General features: G+C 38.3%; 1 protein-coding gene and 1 long non-coding RNA gene across 5 annotated transcripts in view; one reads left to right on the top strand and one right to left on the bottom strand.

The window, feature by feature from the left end:
- The window catches only part of LOC138760770 (uncharacterized), a 72,684-nt gene extending 71,109 nt beyond the window's left edge, over positions 1 to 1,575 (bottom strand). Inside the window, exon 1 of the long non-coding RNA XR_011355858.1 lies at positions 1,426 to 1,575. This is a non-coding gene — a long non-coding RNA (uncharacterized lncRNA). The remainder of the gene's footprint in view (positions 1 to 1,425) is intronic.
- macrod2 (mono-ADP ribosylhydrolase 2) overlaps positions 1 to 17,449 on the top strand; it is a 1,543,249-nt gene that overhangs the window by 1,204,794 nt on the left and 321,006 nt on the right. The window lies entirely within an intron of this gene.

Here is a 17,449-nt window from a genome sequence, read left to right as displayed (position 1 = left end):
GTACATCCCTGTACTTGGGAGGGAATGATGCAATCACAAACTCAATTTCTGGTGAACCTTTGCGATCTGCTCTGACCAATTTTTGTTTAATGCTTCGGCTCTCCAAGCCAGAACCCCAGCCCCTTCAAGTAATCAGATCTGATTGTGAAGGAGATGGTGAAGGGGGTGGTTCCTTGAGAAGACTGTACAGGCCTTTTGGCAGAATGCCTCATCACCAGTGCACACTTGGGCATGCTGGAGGTGAAATGAGCCCTCCCTGTCAGATCCTTCCTGTATGACAGAAATATCACCCACAACACTCATTGTCCCTGAGAAGTGTGACAATGGTAGCAACAATGTTAAATAGAGAATGAAAGTAACAATGTACATCGATGGAAATGTATGGATATGACAGTGAGGATGTGAAAAGACTTTGAGCAGTTTTCTTTTTTGTAAATAATTTATTGTGAATAAACTTTATTTTTTGGAAAAAAATCCTTCTCTCTGTCAACTTATCCTGTGTGCCTGATTTGACAAAGTAATGGCAGACTTGCTTCTGATGTAAATTTATGCGGACATGAATGCAGTGCTGAGGGAATACTGTATTGTTAGTTGCAATAAATGCAAGCATTTGCTGCTGAGACCAGTCCATAGCACACGATTAGCGAAGTGGTTAGTGCGAAGCTATTACATCCAGGGACTCAGATTTGAATCCGGTGCTCTCTGTAAGGAGTTGGTATGTTCTCCCTGTGTCTGCAGAGGTTTCCTCTGGGTTCTCCGATTTCCTCCCACCCTTCAAAATGTACTGGGGTTGTTGGTTAATTCAGGTATTTGGGCGGCACGGATTTGTGGGCCGGAAGGGCCTATTACCATGCTGTTTGTCTAAATTTTAAAAATTAAATTAATTTTTTTAAATGTTAAAATTTTAAATTTAGATAATGGTTCAAGTATATGAAGTTCCTTCAGAACTGAGGGAGGTGCCATCTCTTTCACGAGGAACATTAAACCAATGCTTCATCTGTTTCCTTGAGTGGGATAACCTATCAGATGGAACTATATAAGAAAAGAACAGCAATATTATCCCCAGTCTATAAGCCACTGTCACTGAAACAAATTACCTGATCATTAGTTGGAGGAATAACACCTTATATTTCATCTTGGCAGTCACCAAACAGACAGCACTAATAATGACTTCTCTAATTTCCTGAAAGTTCTCCCCAGATCTTTCTGTTCCTAACCCTCTGTCTCCAGCTCCCCAGCCCTTTCCCTTCCTTCGCCTATCAGAGAGCTACCCTTTTTAGCCCTCTGCCCTTTCTCCTCTACGCCTATCACTTCTCAGCTTCTTTTTCTTCTAACCTCCCACCTGTATCCATCTCTTACTTTTTATCCTGTGTTGTTCCCTTTTCCCCTTCCCCTTCCCCCATACTTTTTAATTCAAGCATTCACCTGTTTTCCTGTTCCATGACGAAGGGCTCAGGCCCTAAATGTTGACTGCCTTTTATTTCCTATAGATGGTACGAGAACTGCGGAGTTTTTCTGGCACTTTGGTGTATTGCCCTCAACCCAGCGTCTGCAGATTTTCTTGTTTAACTTCACATGCTCACTTTCATGTGATTATTTGTGCAATCTTGCTGTGTGTATCTTTGTTGAGGTTTTGTCCCATGTTAAAGCAGTAAGTACACTTCAGAAGCACTTTATTCCGGTGCAAAGGTGCTTGATGAAAGGTCGGAATTGTGAAAGATTGTTTGTTAAAAGTAAAACATGAAACTCTGCAGATATTGTGATTGAAGTAAAACCACAATGCTGTAGAAACTCAGCAGGTTAAACAGCAAAGTTAAAAATACGTAATCGCTGTTTCGGGCTTGAGTCCTTCATCAAGGTATGGAAAAATGTTGGCAGGCTTCTGAATAAAAAGGTAAGGGGAGAGGCATGGGGGCAGGAGCATGGTCGCAAAGGCAGGAGGTAATAGCTGGAGAAGGGAGGGAGGGCACACCAGTAAGCAAGGGGAGGAGGGATGGCTAGGTGAATAGAGAGGGTAGGGGTGGATATCTGAGGGAAAGAAGACAGAGAGAAGAGAAGGGAGGGGGAGGGAGAGCAGGTTAGCAGGAATCATAAAAGTCATTGTTAATGCCATCCAGCTGGAGATTGCCCAGACCGAAAATTAGGTGTTGTCTCTCCAATTTACGGGTAATGTTGGATAGAGGGCATGGATAGGCATGTGAGTATGGGAGTGGGGTGCAGAACTAAATTGGTTGGTACTGGGAGATCCCTGCCATTGGTAAGGACAAAGTGAAGGTGCTCAGTGAAGCGATCTCCCAGTTTGCGCCCAGTCTCTCTGAGGGCCATAAAACGAGCACCAGATGCAGTAGATCTCTCCCGCAGGTGCACAAGTGAAGTGTTGCTTCACTTGAAAGGCCTGTTTGGGCCCTGAATTGTGGTAAGGGAGTAGGAGTAGATGCAAGTGTGGCACTTTCTTTGGATGACAGGATAAGGTACTGGGGGAGGGGGGTGCAATTGGTTGGGAGGGATGAGAGCATGAGGGAATTATTGAGGAAACGGTCCCTATGGAAGGCAGAGAGGGGAGGAAAGGGAAAGATGTGTCTAGTAGTGTGATCATGTTCTAGGTGGCAGAAATTCTGAAGGATAGTATGTTGGATGTGGAGGCTGGTGGGGTGGTACATAAGGACAAGGGGAATCCTATGTTTGTTGTGTCTGGGGCAGAGAGGGAAATGGCAGATGAGTGGGAAATGGAGGAGATGAGGGTGAGGGCTGAGTTGATGGTGGTGGAGGGGAAGACAACTTTGCTGAAGAAGGTGGACATTTTAGATGATATGGAATGGAAGACCTCATTTTAGGAACAGATGCGACAGAGACAGAGAAATTGTGCGGAGGGGAAAGAATCCTGTGGGCATAGTGTGAGAAAGTGTAGTCGAAATAGTTGTGGAAGTTGGTGGAAAGCTTGTCTCCCGAGAAGTGCCCTCCCTCCCTTCTCCACCTATTTCCTCCTGCCTTTGGTACCATGCTCTTCTTCCTGTGCCTCCCCTTTACTTTTTTGTTTGGACAGCTGCCAATGTTTTTCCATACCTTGATGAAGCCTGAAATATTGGTTAGGAATTTATATCTTTGCTATATAAAAGACACTGTTTGACTTGCTGAGTTTCTCCAGCATTGTGTTCTTGTTTAATAAAAGACTGTTTCTAATCTTTCAATTGCTACCAATTTCCTTTCAGATCCCAGACCGCATACCGCCCCCATATAGTCTGTTGTTGTTTTGCTCTCAGAAATAATAGGTGGATAGTGCTACAGCAAGCGATGGCTGGGAAAGCAGAGTATGCTCTGAATGTTCATTGGGTTTGGAACTCCTTGATGGTCTTTGACACTTTGGGTCTTCCAGATTTGATCATGACCGTGCTTTTCTGACTCTTTTGCCTCATTCTAATTTATGAAAACAAAATTATCAATGCTCTCACTTGCCTCCAATCCACTTGCCCATGACTCCTGTGTTTATGGACCTACACTCTCTCCCATTTAAGCAAAGTTCAATTTTACATACTCAGCTCAGATTCTAATCCCTTGATTATCTTAGTATATTCGATCCCTGTAACCTCTTCAGCCCCTCGAACCTAACAAAATCAGAGTTTCTCTTCATCTTCACAGATTTTAATTGCTCAATTTTTGGCCATTGGTACCATTAGCTGCCTGGGCTACAATCCCTGGAATGTCTTTCCAGAACCTCTCTTCGTTTGTAATATTTTTTTAAAAAACTGGTTTGGACCGAGATTTAGGTTACTTGCCTTTATCCCATCTTGTATGACTTGGTGTCACTTTTGGATGCTCCAAAGGTGTGACATAAATCCAGATTCTTTTATCTTGGTTGGCAGCTTGCCCACTGAAAAATTGTTATACAAACCTTGATGGTGAGTGACTTGCTGTATCTTAAGAAATAAGACCATTGAATTGGTGCTCTCTTAAAGTAACAGAATTGTGATTTTCAGTCAGACTTGACGTTAAAATAACTGCATCGCATGCCATTTGCAAAGATTAGACATCGAAAAAGGTGGTACTAGCTTTACACTGAGAGAAAGCTGGGAGGATATCATGCCAATAAAACTGCTATGAATGGCACATTACTTGTGAAGTTTATTTTCAGATGGACTTTGCCACACCACATATCCTTCGTGAAAAGTTTTTCCAGGCAAACAGCTTTGACCACAAGTCCATCCGGGAGTAGTTAGCATGGAACAGCCTGCAGACACTGAGGCACAAAGACCTGATGGACATAGTGGAGTAGTTCCTGGAGCAGACCATCCAGGTCATCTGCAGAATGTCTCATCACCAGTGCTCATGAACAAGCACCTGGTCTTGGTTTGGCTGGTGGTGAGGGGAGCCATCCCAGTCAGATCCTTCTTGTACAACTGGAACATCACCCATAACACACATTGTTCCTGAGATAACTGTGGTAGGGTGGAGACAGTTGCCCACCTCTTTGCAAAATGCAGGTTCACTAAAAATGTGTGGAGAAGGATCCAAGAATCTTTGTCACAGTTCATCCCCAGCAGCAGCAGCATGACAGAGGACTCTCTTTTTTTATATGCTGTTCCCAGGGATGCCCACAGACAAACATCCAGAACTACTGGAAGACTATCAATGCGGCAAAAGTCACTATTTGTTTGCCTGAAAATTGTTAGCCTTTCAACACACTGAGATGTCGTGAGGGAATGCTGCCAACTGGCACACTCCTGGCTGCAGGAGTGTGTGCTAAGGGATGCACTGAGGCTTGATGCAGCCAATGCAAAGGCACTGTGGGGAAGGACTAAAGTCTAGTTTCCTTCCATCACCAGGCACTGAGGGGCCAAGTCCGAGGAGAATCCCCTAAACAACAGAGGTGGGAGTAAATACAAAGTTTCACAGTGGTGGCAATGGTGCTAAATAGAGAACAGAAGTAACAATGTACATTGATGTGAACTTATTGATATGACACTAAGGAAGTGAAAAGATTGAGCAGTTTTCTTTTTGTAAATTATTTATTGTGAATAAAGTCTGTTTTTAGTACTGAATATGTATTTAAAATTTGCTTAACTTATTCAGGAGAGCTTACATTCAAATATTTGTTCAGATCCTTGCTCATTGGCTGATGGGAATTTGAAATATTCTGCAAAATTAATTAGTTGCTTCTGGCACCACAAAATAATTGCAGTGATTCGGCAGTCGGGTATTCATTTGATAAATTCGTAGCAGATCGCAACCCCTTGCTTTGGGTTCCTTGCATTCCCAGCATTTTATGTACCTGTAGTACATTCAATATTTCACTTGAAGCTGCTACCTGCTGCTCTTCAGCCTTTAGATGGTTCTGCATAATTTTTGCCACGAACCATGGTCAGGACCAAGTGACAGGAAATCATTTTGCAAATTTATTCAAAATAATGAAGCCAGGTGAATGTGCAGAAACACGCAATCATCCGTTCCTCCAATGTGTGGAAAGTGGAAAAGGATGAATTTGAACTTGGCTGTCAAATGCCAGTTGTAAGGTGGTGCCAGATAATTGCATGGCTTAACATTTCTCAAGCAACAGACAATGCTCGAGTGTGCACAGCAACATCTTCATCATAAGAAAGATGAAACATCTGGAGAGCTGGAAATCTGAAATGGTTGCAGAAAATGCATCTGACACATAATAGGCCAAACAACATGTATTGACAGAGAAATGGAGTTGTGTTTTAGTTTGTTTGTTTTTCTGTGCTGACAAAACGCATAAGTTTGATGCATTAGCTTTCAGTCTTTACACACGTTCCCAGACACAGCAGGAATTTCAAATTAATATTTCTTAAAGGTCACATAATTAATTGCATGTTTACTTCAGGTAAATTGCTCTCTCATTATTTCAATTATCATACTTATGCCCCTTTGTCACCCTGTTTTTGTCAGATTTTCTTACCAACATTCAGTATTCATGCTTCTGATCACCTCTTCTAACTGACTGCCATGTGGTCCTCACTCCTCCTCCTCCTTTGGAAGGTTACTGCTCCTCTCATAACCTGATTCTGAGGAACAGTCACTGACCCAAAATACTAAAGTACACTGTTTGGCCTACTGGGTGTCTCCACCATTGTGTTTCTACCTGTCCCGAAACGTTGACTGCATTTCACAGCATGTAATGTCGCTTGACTGGCTGAGTTTTTCCTGTCTCTGTTTCTATGAGATTATTGCAATTATTTTGTTTAGTAAAGGCCATATTATGTAGATATTATAAATATTTTTGAAAGAAAAACTACTTCATAATTACTGCTTAATAATTTATCAGGCATGATCCTTACACTGAGTGGTACAGGGATGGCTGTCTATCCTTTCATCTATAAAGTGCGAGAGTCAAACAGTCTCCATTGTAGCTTCTCACCCAGATCATTCACCCTTTATGCAATTTGCCAGGCTTTTATGCTTATGTTAATGATTCATTTGTTTCTCATGGAATTCTTATTCCATCTATCCCTCCCCCATCTATTGGTATAAATTGTTCTTTTCACACAAGAAAGGTCAGAGCAGAAAATATCAGAGAATGATGCAAATTCTGTAAGGGAAAGCAACTGAAGAACAAACAGTAAACCCACAGAACAAAGGAGTTAGATTGTCGTTTATTTCCCCCCCCCCCCCCCAATTTGCTTCAATTAAATGGATTTATGTATTCAATGATGATACAGATCTTCAAAAATGCAAGCATATGATTAGATGGCACAATTTGAAAACGTTAGAAGGTGTAAATAAACAAAGACTTAACGTTTGGAGATTAATGTTGTGAAGGTAAATTAAAATATTAGAAGTAATTGTTTTCAAAGCAGTATTTGAATCAAGAGGAAAAAGAATGAGATGAATGGTTGACTTGTCTCCCTTTTGAAGACAGCATAATTAGGCCACAAGATGAGTCTTTAGGCTTTTCTGTGAAACTTTTGACAGTTTTGTTTGCACATTTAAATATATTTTGCTTCATAGGATAAACTTCAAACACTCACTACACTGAAACTGAAATAAAGCTATCTTAAAATATGACAAATCAAAATAGTTTAAGTTAATTCTCGATGCATTGAACTGGAATAGAATTGATCGTATCTACCTCTGAATTAGAGATGAAGCAACTTTATTCAGAGAGAGATTTGTCCATCATTATTTTCTGACATATATTTTTGAGAAGGAACTTAATTAACCTTGGTTCAGTAGTATTGAGTTCAAGGTCAAGTTTAAGTTTATAATTTATTAAGATTGTATACTTGCAAACTGACAAAACAGACCACGGTGCATGCAAAAAACACACAATACACCATACATGATAATCACATTTAATAAGCAAAATAAATATATGTAAATATTTGGGATAATTTTCACTGTTACAGGATACTGTTCATCAGTCTCACAGCATGTGAGAAGAAGCTATTTCCCAGCCTGGGAGTCCTGATTTTGATGATCCTTTACCTTCTTCCTAGTAGATGGTTGAAGATATGATATACTGGATGGAAAGTGTCTTCTCTAATTCCTTGAACCCTATTTAGGCAATGCTCCCAGCAAACGTCAGAGGAAAGGGAGAACCCAGAAATCCTTTCAGCTATTTTAATGATCCTCTGTATAGTCTTTCATATAAGTATAGACTCTTTGTGAAACAAATTTCTTGTTTGCCTGTTGGACATTAATGTTGGATTTATTTTGGAGGGTCAAGCATTAATCAGTTATAATTCTTACCTCCATATTAAAGTGATAAAGAAAGGAAAACATTATTATGTCACTCAGTACTGGGGCAGGTAGGGATGGCTAATATTGAGGAGCAATGTCCACATCCAATAAATAAATATCAAAAGCCTTTTATAATTTTAGATTACTCCAAAGATTAGTAACAATAGAAATACTTTCTTGCTGAAGACCAAGCACTGATGTGATGTTGGAAAAATGGCAGCCTATTTCCACGTGGAAGCTCCAAGAAGTGTGATCATGGTGCTGGATTGAAAGATTTTCTGAACTAATGGATGTTCCTCCTATGAATATCCTGACCCACTTTTAATTGTTTCTTTTAAGTATTACACTGCATTAAAATAAATCTTTCAATGAGCCAGCAAGTTCACAGAGTAAGGGAATGGAATGCAGAGAGTTTATGAGGAGAGTCGGAATGGGACCTAGTTAGTTTAAAGTGAGGGCAAGAAACATTACCCAGTCAGTCAAATTTTGGACCATTCTGGTTTCTGAATTTGTATTCCATTTTGCTGTTGATAATTCAGGAATGTACATTGGGATGATACTGAGGATAACTTTTGTGTACCTCTTTACGAACTGCCATGGGAACTTTGACCTAAAGGAAAGCATGGGACCTTTATCTAGCACCGCTGATAGGCAGGATTTCTACTCCAGCTCTAAGAACTTGAGCACAAAATCTAGTGTCTCATTCCAGTGCTGAGTGAGTGTAGAGTATCGTGGTGGCTGTTGTTTCCAATCAGTTGAGGTTTAATTAAGGCTGGACAGTTCTGTTTTTTCCATTTGCTGCTCTTCTGAAGAGCAGGTAAGTTTCCTCCAATATTTATCCCTCATCCAATATCAGTTAAACAGATTACCTTGACATTATCATGCTAGCTTGTAGAAACGTGCTAGACACAAATTTTACTTGCATTTCCCACAGGCAACACTGAAAGAACGTAGTTGAAGTTGGCTATAACACTTTTGGAAGCATCTGAGATCATGTAAGGCTCCATAAAAATAGAAATTCTCCTTTTGTCATTAAGATACCACAAAAAAAAACAAAAAAAAAGATGCCAATTTTTGTAAAATTATTCTTTTGAATCAGATTGTTCCCTATGTAATCGATACAGAACTATAGGATGGAATTTGTATGTGTTTCTAGTATATATTAAGCTACTTATCTGGTGCACATCTGACTGATGAACTGTTTTGCACAGACAGGATATAAGTAGAATGCAAAAAAGCAAACAAAAAGTGCCAAAAATACTTCTGGATTATGCATTTAATCTGAAACATTAATAGTGTTCCTGTTTCCACTGATGCTGCTTCCCTTGTTCAGTGTCTTAAGCATTTTCTGTCTTTGTTTCGGATTTCTAACATCTAAGTTTTAATTCATTTCTATTTTTTACTCCTTGTTACATTTGTAGGATTGATAAATGTGAAGTTCATCTGGATTCATGGTGTCAACTATTACATTGACATCTGTAGAGAATGGAAGAAATATTAATGACAGAATATCATCTGCTCACAGAGAAAACTGATACTTTCTATTTATTTTTCTTCCTTCTTGAATAATTTACCAATACCTGTAATACCAAATAAAACACTTAACAAGATTCATGATCATAGATTTGTACAGTGCAAGGATGGGCCCTACAGCTCACCATGTCCATGTCAACCTCTTTGCCCACCTTCACTGATCCCATTTTCTTTCATTAGGTCTGTATTCATCCTTACTTGGGTTCCCTTCTAAATGATTCGTAAGCTCCACCACCTCCTTCAGCAGTAAGTTCCAGATATAAATCTCTCTTTGTATAAATATTTTCCCAATTCCTCTTTACAACTTTTGTCTCACCTTAACCCAATATTCTCTTGCTTTTGATACCCCCACCATGGGAACCTCTATTATTTTCTTGCATCTGTCAGGTTCGTTTCAGGGAAAGCAAGCTCATCATTCCAATTTCTCCCCATAACTGAAGCTTTCCAATCCAGGCAACATCTTGATAAATCTCCTCTGTCACCTCTCCAGTGCAATCACATGCTTCCTAGTGTGACAACCAGAACTGCCCATAATACTCCATGTGTAGTCTAGCCAGTGCAACATAACAGTCCAACTTTCTTTTTCATGGCCGGACCCACATTGCATGTCACAGAGTTATGCAACATAGAACAGACTCTTCAGCCGGACTCTTCCATGCTGGTCATTCTAGGCTAGTACCATTTACCTAGATTTGGTCCATATCCATCTCAGTCCATCCTATCCATATACCTGCCAAATGCCTTCTGATTGTACACCATCAAGCGCCAAATGGTTGTACACCATTTCTCTAATTTCCTCTGGCAGCTCTTTCCAGATACATTCTACCTTCTGACTGAAAATGTTGACCCTCAGATCCCTCTTAAATCTCTCCTCTCTCACCATAAACCTATGCCTTATAGTTCTAGAAATGTCTTCCTTGGGGAAAATGATAATGAGAATTAATTTCATCCATGCTTCTCATGATTTTTTAAATGCCTATAAGTCCATCCCCCAGCTTTTGATATTTCAGGAAATAAAGACTCAGCCTATCCATTTGCCACTCCAATCCCTACTTTCCAAGTAATGTAAATCCTGTCATAAATGTAAACATCCTTCCTCATTGTTCACTATACTACCATTTTTCATATCACCTGTAAAGTTACTAATTTTTACTGCCATTCAAATTGCTAATATAAATGAAAAACAACAGTGGACTGAGGCTGACATTGTGGCCCACCAGTCTTCTCCAATCAGAAAAGCAACTCTCCACTATAATGCTTTTCTCCTTTCACTAAGCTAGTTTTGAATCTAATGGGCCATCTCACCTTGAAGTCAGAAATGCTGAGGAACTCAGCCGATCGCTCAGCATCCATAGGAGTTGAAAATATATTACTGATACTTCAGGCCTGACCCTTCTTCAAGGTACCTTACCTTTCCTTCCACACTAAGCTAGCATGTGGGACCTTGTCAAGAGCTTTTCTAACTTCTATACATCCAATGTCCACCACCCTGCCCTCATCAATCCTCTTGGTCAGATTTGTGAGACACAATCTCCCATTCAGGAATGACCTAAATCCAGTCCCTGCCCATCCAAATGCTGCAAGATCCTGCCCCTTAGAATTTCATCCAGTAGCTTTCCCACCACTGGTTTCAGACTCATTGGCCTGTAGTTCTCTGGCTTGTCCTTGCTACATGCCTTTTTCCTCTGTCTTTTTCTGCAGTCACTTAGGATCAAGCGGCATCTGTTTGTTCTTTGATTTTGTGGGGTTTTAGGTCATTATTTAGGTCAATATGGGAGGTGCAGACTTCTCTGTAGATTGGCAGCACATAACTGACATGATGGGCCAGAGATATCTGATTGGAATGGGCTGATAATACCTAATTAGGATGAGCATTAGATACCTGATGGGATAGGCAGGATGGAATTTGCAACGTGATATGCACCCTTTGCTGCTTCTGCAGGCCATTTTGTCTTCGTATAGCATGGCCTCATTGTTCTGATTATTATCCCACATGTGAATATAACAAGCATATGATTAACAAATACCAAAAATGAACTGGTAAAAGGGCTCAATTTTGCTGTGTTCAAATATTCTGGTAATCTTTGTGGTCTGGTTTTTCCTTTCTTATCATTGATTGCTCTCAGATATCAACTCCAGTCGATCTTTGGCATCTAGTAACAGTGATGTCAGCAAGTTGGCAGCCAAGCAAGGTCACAGAATCAATGTCCAGAAAGATAAAAAGTTATAACTTTTAAATAACTTGGAATATTTTGAGTGAAATACCATTTTAAAGTATAAATTATAAAATAAAAATAACAAAAAATGTTCTGTAATATTTTCTTAAAAGCAAAACATTTGAAAGAATGAATCTATGTGAATTAGACTTCGTACTCAACCTTCATTTTGGAGCCTGAGAAATTATACTTAGTTCACCACAAAAAATCTCTTCAATCTCATTGCATGTTTTCAAAATTTTTACAAAAATAATCATGATTTTTTTTGTTAAATTCTCCTATTTCCAAAGATTTCTAAATTGAGGATTTGAATATAATGTAAATCAAATTCTGCATTTTTAGATTTCTATATTTAATGCTGCATGTTCAGTATAACTATTAGTGAAACAGTGACATCTCTAGCATAATTACAACCACAAAATTCTAGCATCAGATTCTCTCTCCTTTGATGCTGAATGACTGACTGCATATTTCCTGCAAAGCCCATATTGTATTTAAGTTTTTCAACACCCATATCATTTTGTCTTTCGATTGATTGGTATAATTGGTGATGTACCATCAATAATCACAAAAGAATGTAGTTGTGAAACTATCAAGCTTTTATTAACTAAAGACTGGAACAACCGTCTACCTCATTGACTGATCGAAGCAAAGTGAAAGGAGGAGTATGCAAGGGGCTATGGGTAGGATCGATCTCGGGAGGCATGTCCAGCCAGCAGCAGCCAATCAAGGCATAACAGTGGTTTACCACAATTGGTGTATTCACCTCTCTCTGTCATCTCATTAAAGTGTTTTTCTTTCAAAGTTATTTATGTGAGATCAGTTGAAGCTTTAACGTTACACTTCCCTTTCCACAATTCTGTAAGCCACTTCTTGAAAGAGTGATTTTTTTTTGTGAGGGGTTGTGGAGTTATGTAACAGGAGGCTTGCAATCATTGTAAGGTATTGCAGTGTGGCACATGTATATTTCCAAGTCTGTGATCTCTTCCAGTGATTGGAAATTACCATGCTGAGAGCTGCCTAGTTGAAGCTACTGATGACATTTATTTCTATTTCAGGAGCTTGCATATATATCAGATAACAGGCTCCTGCCATGGAGCCCAATTAATGTATTCAATCACATGTCTTGACTAAACTGCAGAATTCATAAAATGGTGACAGTCGAGTTTATGGAAAGCTGACTCATGCAAAAACAATGACAGCTCAAAAAATGTAATGTGGAATTTTAAAATAGTGCAACACAAGAGGAGTCTATTTGTCCCATTGTGCATTTGTCCACTCTTTAAAAGAGTTGTCCCCTCTAGTCTTAATCTCCTGTTCTTTACCCGCCTTCAATATTTGGTCGGTCAATTCACTTTCAGCACATTGTTACTGGCATTGTTTCCAGCAGCCCTGCATGCAGTCTATACCATGGGAAATAGAACAGCACACATACACTGCATTCATTCACCAATGCTTTGATCTCAAAAGTGAGAGTGATAGATTGCTTTATCTAAACTAATGAATTTTAAAGGACATTAAGAAGTATTACACAAAGGGAGAATGTAGAAATAATTTGCAAATGAGTGCAGATTCCATTCAATCTCAGAACAGGCGCATGAGCTGCCAGAGTTCGCATTTTTCAATTGTGATATGGGTGTTAGCTCATGAAAGCTTTAATATGTTCTTTCAGATGTCTGAGAAGTGTGTCTTCAAATCATACAGAGTGATGCATGGCTGGTTGACTGGCCATTAATACAGCTGACTATCTTTGCCCTTGTCAACAGAGTAATGAATTATAGCAAAGCATTCAGCTGTATGGATCTTATTTCATTAAACAATGTTATAAACAGCAGGGTGAAAAGGCCGTTTTTAAGTGTAATCAAAAGGAATTGATTGTGTTTCTGTCTTCCAGATGATTAGTGAGATCTTTGTATACCTATATTCTGATCTCCATGACCAGCTATCATTAGAAATAATTGATAAGGTGCGGTGCTGTAGACCAAGAGGATAGAAAGTAGTATGATGTTGCCTCAAAAAGTAATTTCAATCTAATGTATGTTAATTACTTTCATATATGAGGGCCTTAGAAATTCATGGGGTAGGGTAGCATGGTGGTTGCATTTCTGCTCTTTGTGATTAGAAGCATGATTGAATGATCTAGAGATGTAATTGAGTTTTTCAAGGAGGTGGCAAAAAAAAACTTGGTGAAGAGAGGATGCTGGATATGGATTTGGTGTCTTTGGTCAATGACTAGTGGTATTTCACAGGGATCTATTCTGGGAACCCTCCTCTTTGTTTTTTTTAAATAAATGAAGCGGAAGTGTGGTTCAGTAAGTTTGCAGATGATACAAAAGTTGGAGGTGTTGTGGATAGTGTTGAAGATTAACCTGATGTTAAAACAAAATGTAGATGGGATACAGAGTTGGATGGAGAAGTGGCATATGAAGTTCAATGCAGAGAGAGTTCAATCCAAAGAAGTGTGAAGTAATGGACTTTGGAAGGTCAAACGTTAAGGTGGAGTATGTGGTTAATGGCAGGATTCTTAACAGTATAGAGGATCATTGGGATTTTGGGGTCCACGTCTATAGATCCCTCAAGGTTGCTGCACAAGTTGGTAACATGGTTAAGAGGGCTAATGGGTTGTTGGCCTTCATGATTTGGATGGATTGAGTTTTAAAGCCGTGAGGAAATGTTGTAGCTCTATAAAACTCGAGTTAGACCATACTTGGACTATTACATGCAGTTCTAGTCGCTTCATTAAAGGAAGTATATAGAAGTTTTGGAGAAATGCAGAATAAATTTACCAGGATTGGAGAGCATTTCTTATTTAGCAAGATTGACTGAGCTAGGATCTTTTCTCTTTCAAGCGACGAAGGATGAGAAGTGACTTAATATAGGTATATAAGATTACATGTGTCATAGGTAGGGTGGACAGCCAACACCTTTTTCCTGAGGCCACATTAACAAACACCAGAGGACATCAATTTAAGGTGAGTGGAGGAGAGTTTAGGGGAGACATCAGAGATAGTTTTTTTTTTACGCTGAAAGTGGTGGTGGTGGTGGTTTCTTGGAATGCATTGTCAGGGATGGTGGTGGAGTCTTGTACAACAGGGACATTTAAAAGACTCTTGGATAGGTACATAGATATAGGAAAAAGAGAGGGTGTGATTTAGGGAAGGATTATACTGTTGTGAGGTATGATTACATTGGTCAGCATAACATTGTAGGCTGAAGGGCCTGTACATTCTACTGTTCTGTTTTTAACTCACAACTTAGCAACCAGAAATATTAAATATAGTTAATTAAGTACATCTGGAATGTAAATCTACAATCAGAAATGGTGACCATGAAATTATAAAATTTAAAAAACCATTCTGCTTCACCAATAATTTTTAGAAAACGTTTGCCACTCTTACCCAATCTTAGTTTTCCTGCCTGTGGTTGTTTCTTTCTGAAGTTTGACAAAAGCAACTTTTCTGAAATATTTTTCATGCAACAGATGAGGAATGCAGAACAATGTTTCAGCACCAATGAAAAAAATTAACACTGCAGGTGACCATCCCAGAATCTTTATGATTACTTTGTTGTATTGAGGTACATGGATACTTGAACACTGTCGGTCAGGTTCAATCATGCACTCATTCTCCCACTTGTTCCCTATGGTACTTTTCTCCTTGGGGAAGTGTATATCCCTTTCAGTATCTAATAAAATACTAGTATTGTAGTAGATTTTTGTTGTAGAGCTTTATCTGTTTGATGTCCAATTTGTTGGATTATCTTTAATCTTCTAAGGAATTGGAGCAATGATATACTGTATATCCCGAGGTCTGGTTAGAATTGGGAGAACAGAACCTCCCAGTTTTGGTGTCAGTTTTCACCTTAGCAGATTTTTAATGGATCTCTTGTATGAAAAATCCTAAAGAAAGCAATTCATGTATCTGTATCAATACAAAATCAATAACTGCAATAACACCTTGCAAAACAATAAATGACAAAATTAGTGTTACGATCTAGTCAACATTAATAATATAACATTGTATGATTTTGGTGATGGGATGGGTACTTAACAGCTCATAACATGATCAAAAACCACATCAAGATAAGTGTGAAGTGCTTTATTTTGGTAGGAATAATAAAACAGGATATACGTAGTAATTGGGAGGGCATTGAGGAATACAGTGGAGCAGAAAAATCTAGGAATAACGGTGCATATGGAAGGGGAAATTAGCATGAGTAGCTTTACATAACTTACATGTAAATATGCATTTGGTGGTCTTCAATTACCTAATTTCAAAATTATTATGAAGCAGCTCAGTTGAAATTTGTTAGTAGCTTGATGGATATGGACCAATCTCCGAATTGGGCGAAGGTGGAAATGGCTTGTATTTCTGAAGTTGAGGTACATCAGTTTATATTTAAATGGAATATGAATTTACTGCAGGAATGCAATATGCCAGTATTAAAACACTTTATTAAAGATATGGGGTAAAAGAAATATTGTTTTAGGTCGAAGGGTAAATTATCAATTCAAACTACGTTATATCATAATCAACTTATCCCTTTTCAGTGTTCATTTGTCTTTAAATAATATTTTAAAGACTTGGAATTTTAAGAGTATAAAGATAGTTCAGGATTGTTTTGAAGGAGGTCAGTTTCTTTCCTTTAATCAATTGAGGGAGAAATTTGATATATCTGTAAATTCTTTATTTATATACTATCAACTCAGAGCTTTGATAAAAGATAATTAAAAGAGATGAATTTACCTATGTTGATGAAATTTGAGTCTTTGATTTCCTCTATACCAAAGAAAGGTTATATTTCTGATATATATCAATTGTTACAAGATAGTATGGATAAACCAGAATGGGAGAAATCTAGGCATAGATGGGAAAGTGATTTAACATATATTTCCTGAAGACAATTGGGAGGTTATGTGTCATGACAGTGTACTAAATTGACGAATGTAAGATATGGAATAGTTAATTATAATTTTTTACATCAGTTATATTTGACTCCAGAGAAATTGAAAAAATATGGGTTTAGCAATTCGGACTCTTGTTTTTGATGTGGACTATGTACTGGAACTTTTTTATATGCTGTTTGGTCTTGTGTACAACATTTTGGGAAGGAATTAGATTGGTTTTGTAAAAATTATTTAAGATTAAATTACCACTAGACCCATCGATTTTTTTTTTTGTTGGGCTATATAATTTCTTTGAAAGGATTGGGGTTGGATAAATTTGGGGTTGGATAAATTTAGCGTTATCCGTAGCATGAAAATGTGTAGCTAGTACTTGGAAAGTTAAGATTAATATAGTACGTTGGCATAATGAATTAAGAGCTTATATTCCATTGGAAAAAATTACATGCAACTTGCATGATAATTATTGCTTCTTTGTTAATATGTGGTCTTCTTATTTGGAATATATGAATTTGAACATTGAAATATTCCATATATTCTGTTTTGTTTTTGTATTTGGCTCCCCTTAAGGGAGCTGGCTGAAGGACTGGGAGGGTGGGGAGGGTTTTTCTTTATGTATCTAAAAATTTCTTGCTGTTATTTGATTGTATTTTGTTTTTAAAAAATCTTTTAAATAAAATTTGAAAAAAAAAGTATTGGGATGGGATTTGTAATTCAAAGAATGAAGTTTTTTTAATTGGAATTGGAAGAAAATGGTTTCAGACTTTCCAATATTTAGTTAGGTAATATTTGTCTTTGTCCCATGTTGGTTATTAAAAAGTTGAATGTCATCTTCCTGTGAAACACAAACATGAAAATAAAGAGTTAGAACCAGAAAACCAAAGAAAATTACAGTACCAAAAAAAGCACTTAAGACCTTCTAGTCTGTGTAGTCCTACTATTTTGCACCCAGTCCATACATAGCCCTCCCTATCTCTCCTATCCATGCCCCTGTCCAAATTCTTATTAAATGTTAAAATTGAGCCTGCACACTCCCACCAAAAAACATTTACTCTGTCGATACCCCTCATAAATTTAAATACTTCGATCAAATTTGCCCTCA

The sequence above is a fragment of the Narcine bancroftii genome, chromosome 4 (genome assembly GCF_036971445.1).
Source record: "Narcine bancroftii isolate sNarBan1 chromosome 4, sNarBan1.hap1, whole genome shotgun sequence".
NCBI classification, from domain to species: Eukaryota; Metazoa; Chordata; class Chondrichthyes; order Torpediniformes; family Narcinidae; genus Narcine; species Narcine bancroftii.
This window is presented reverse-complemented; position numbering and strand designations above follow the sequence as displayed.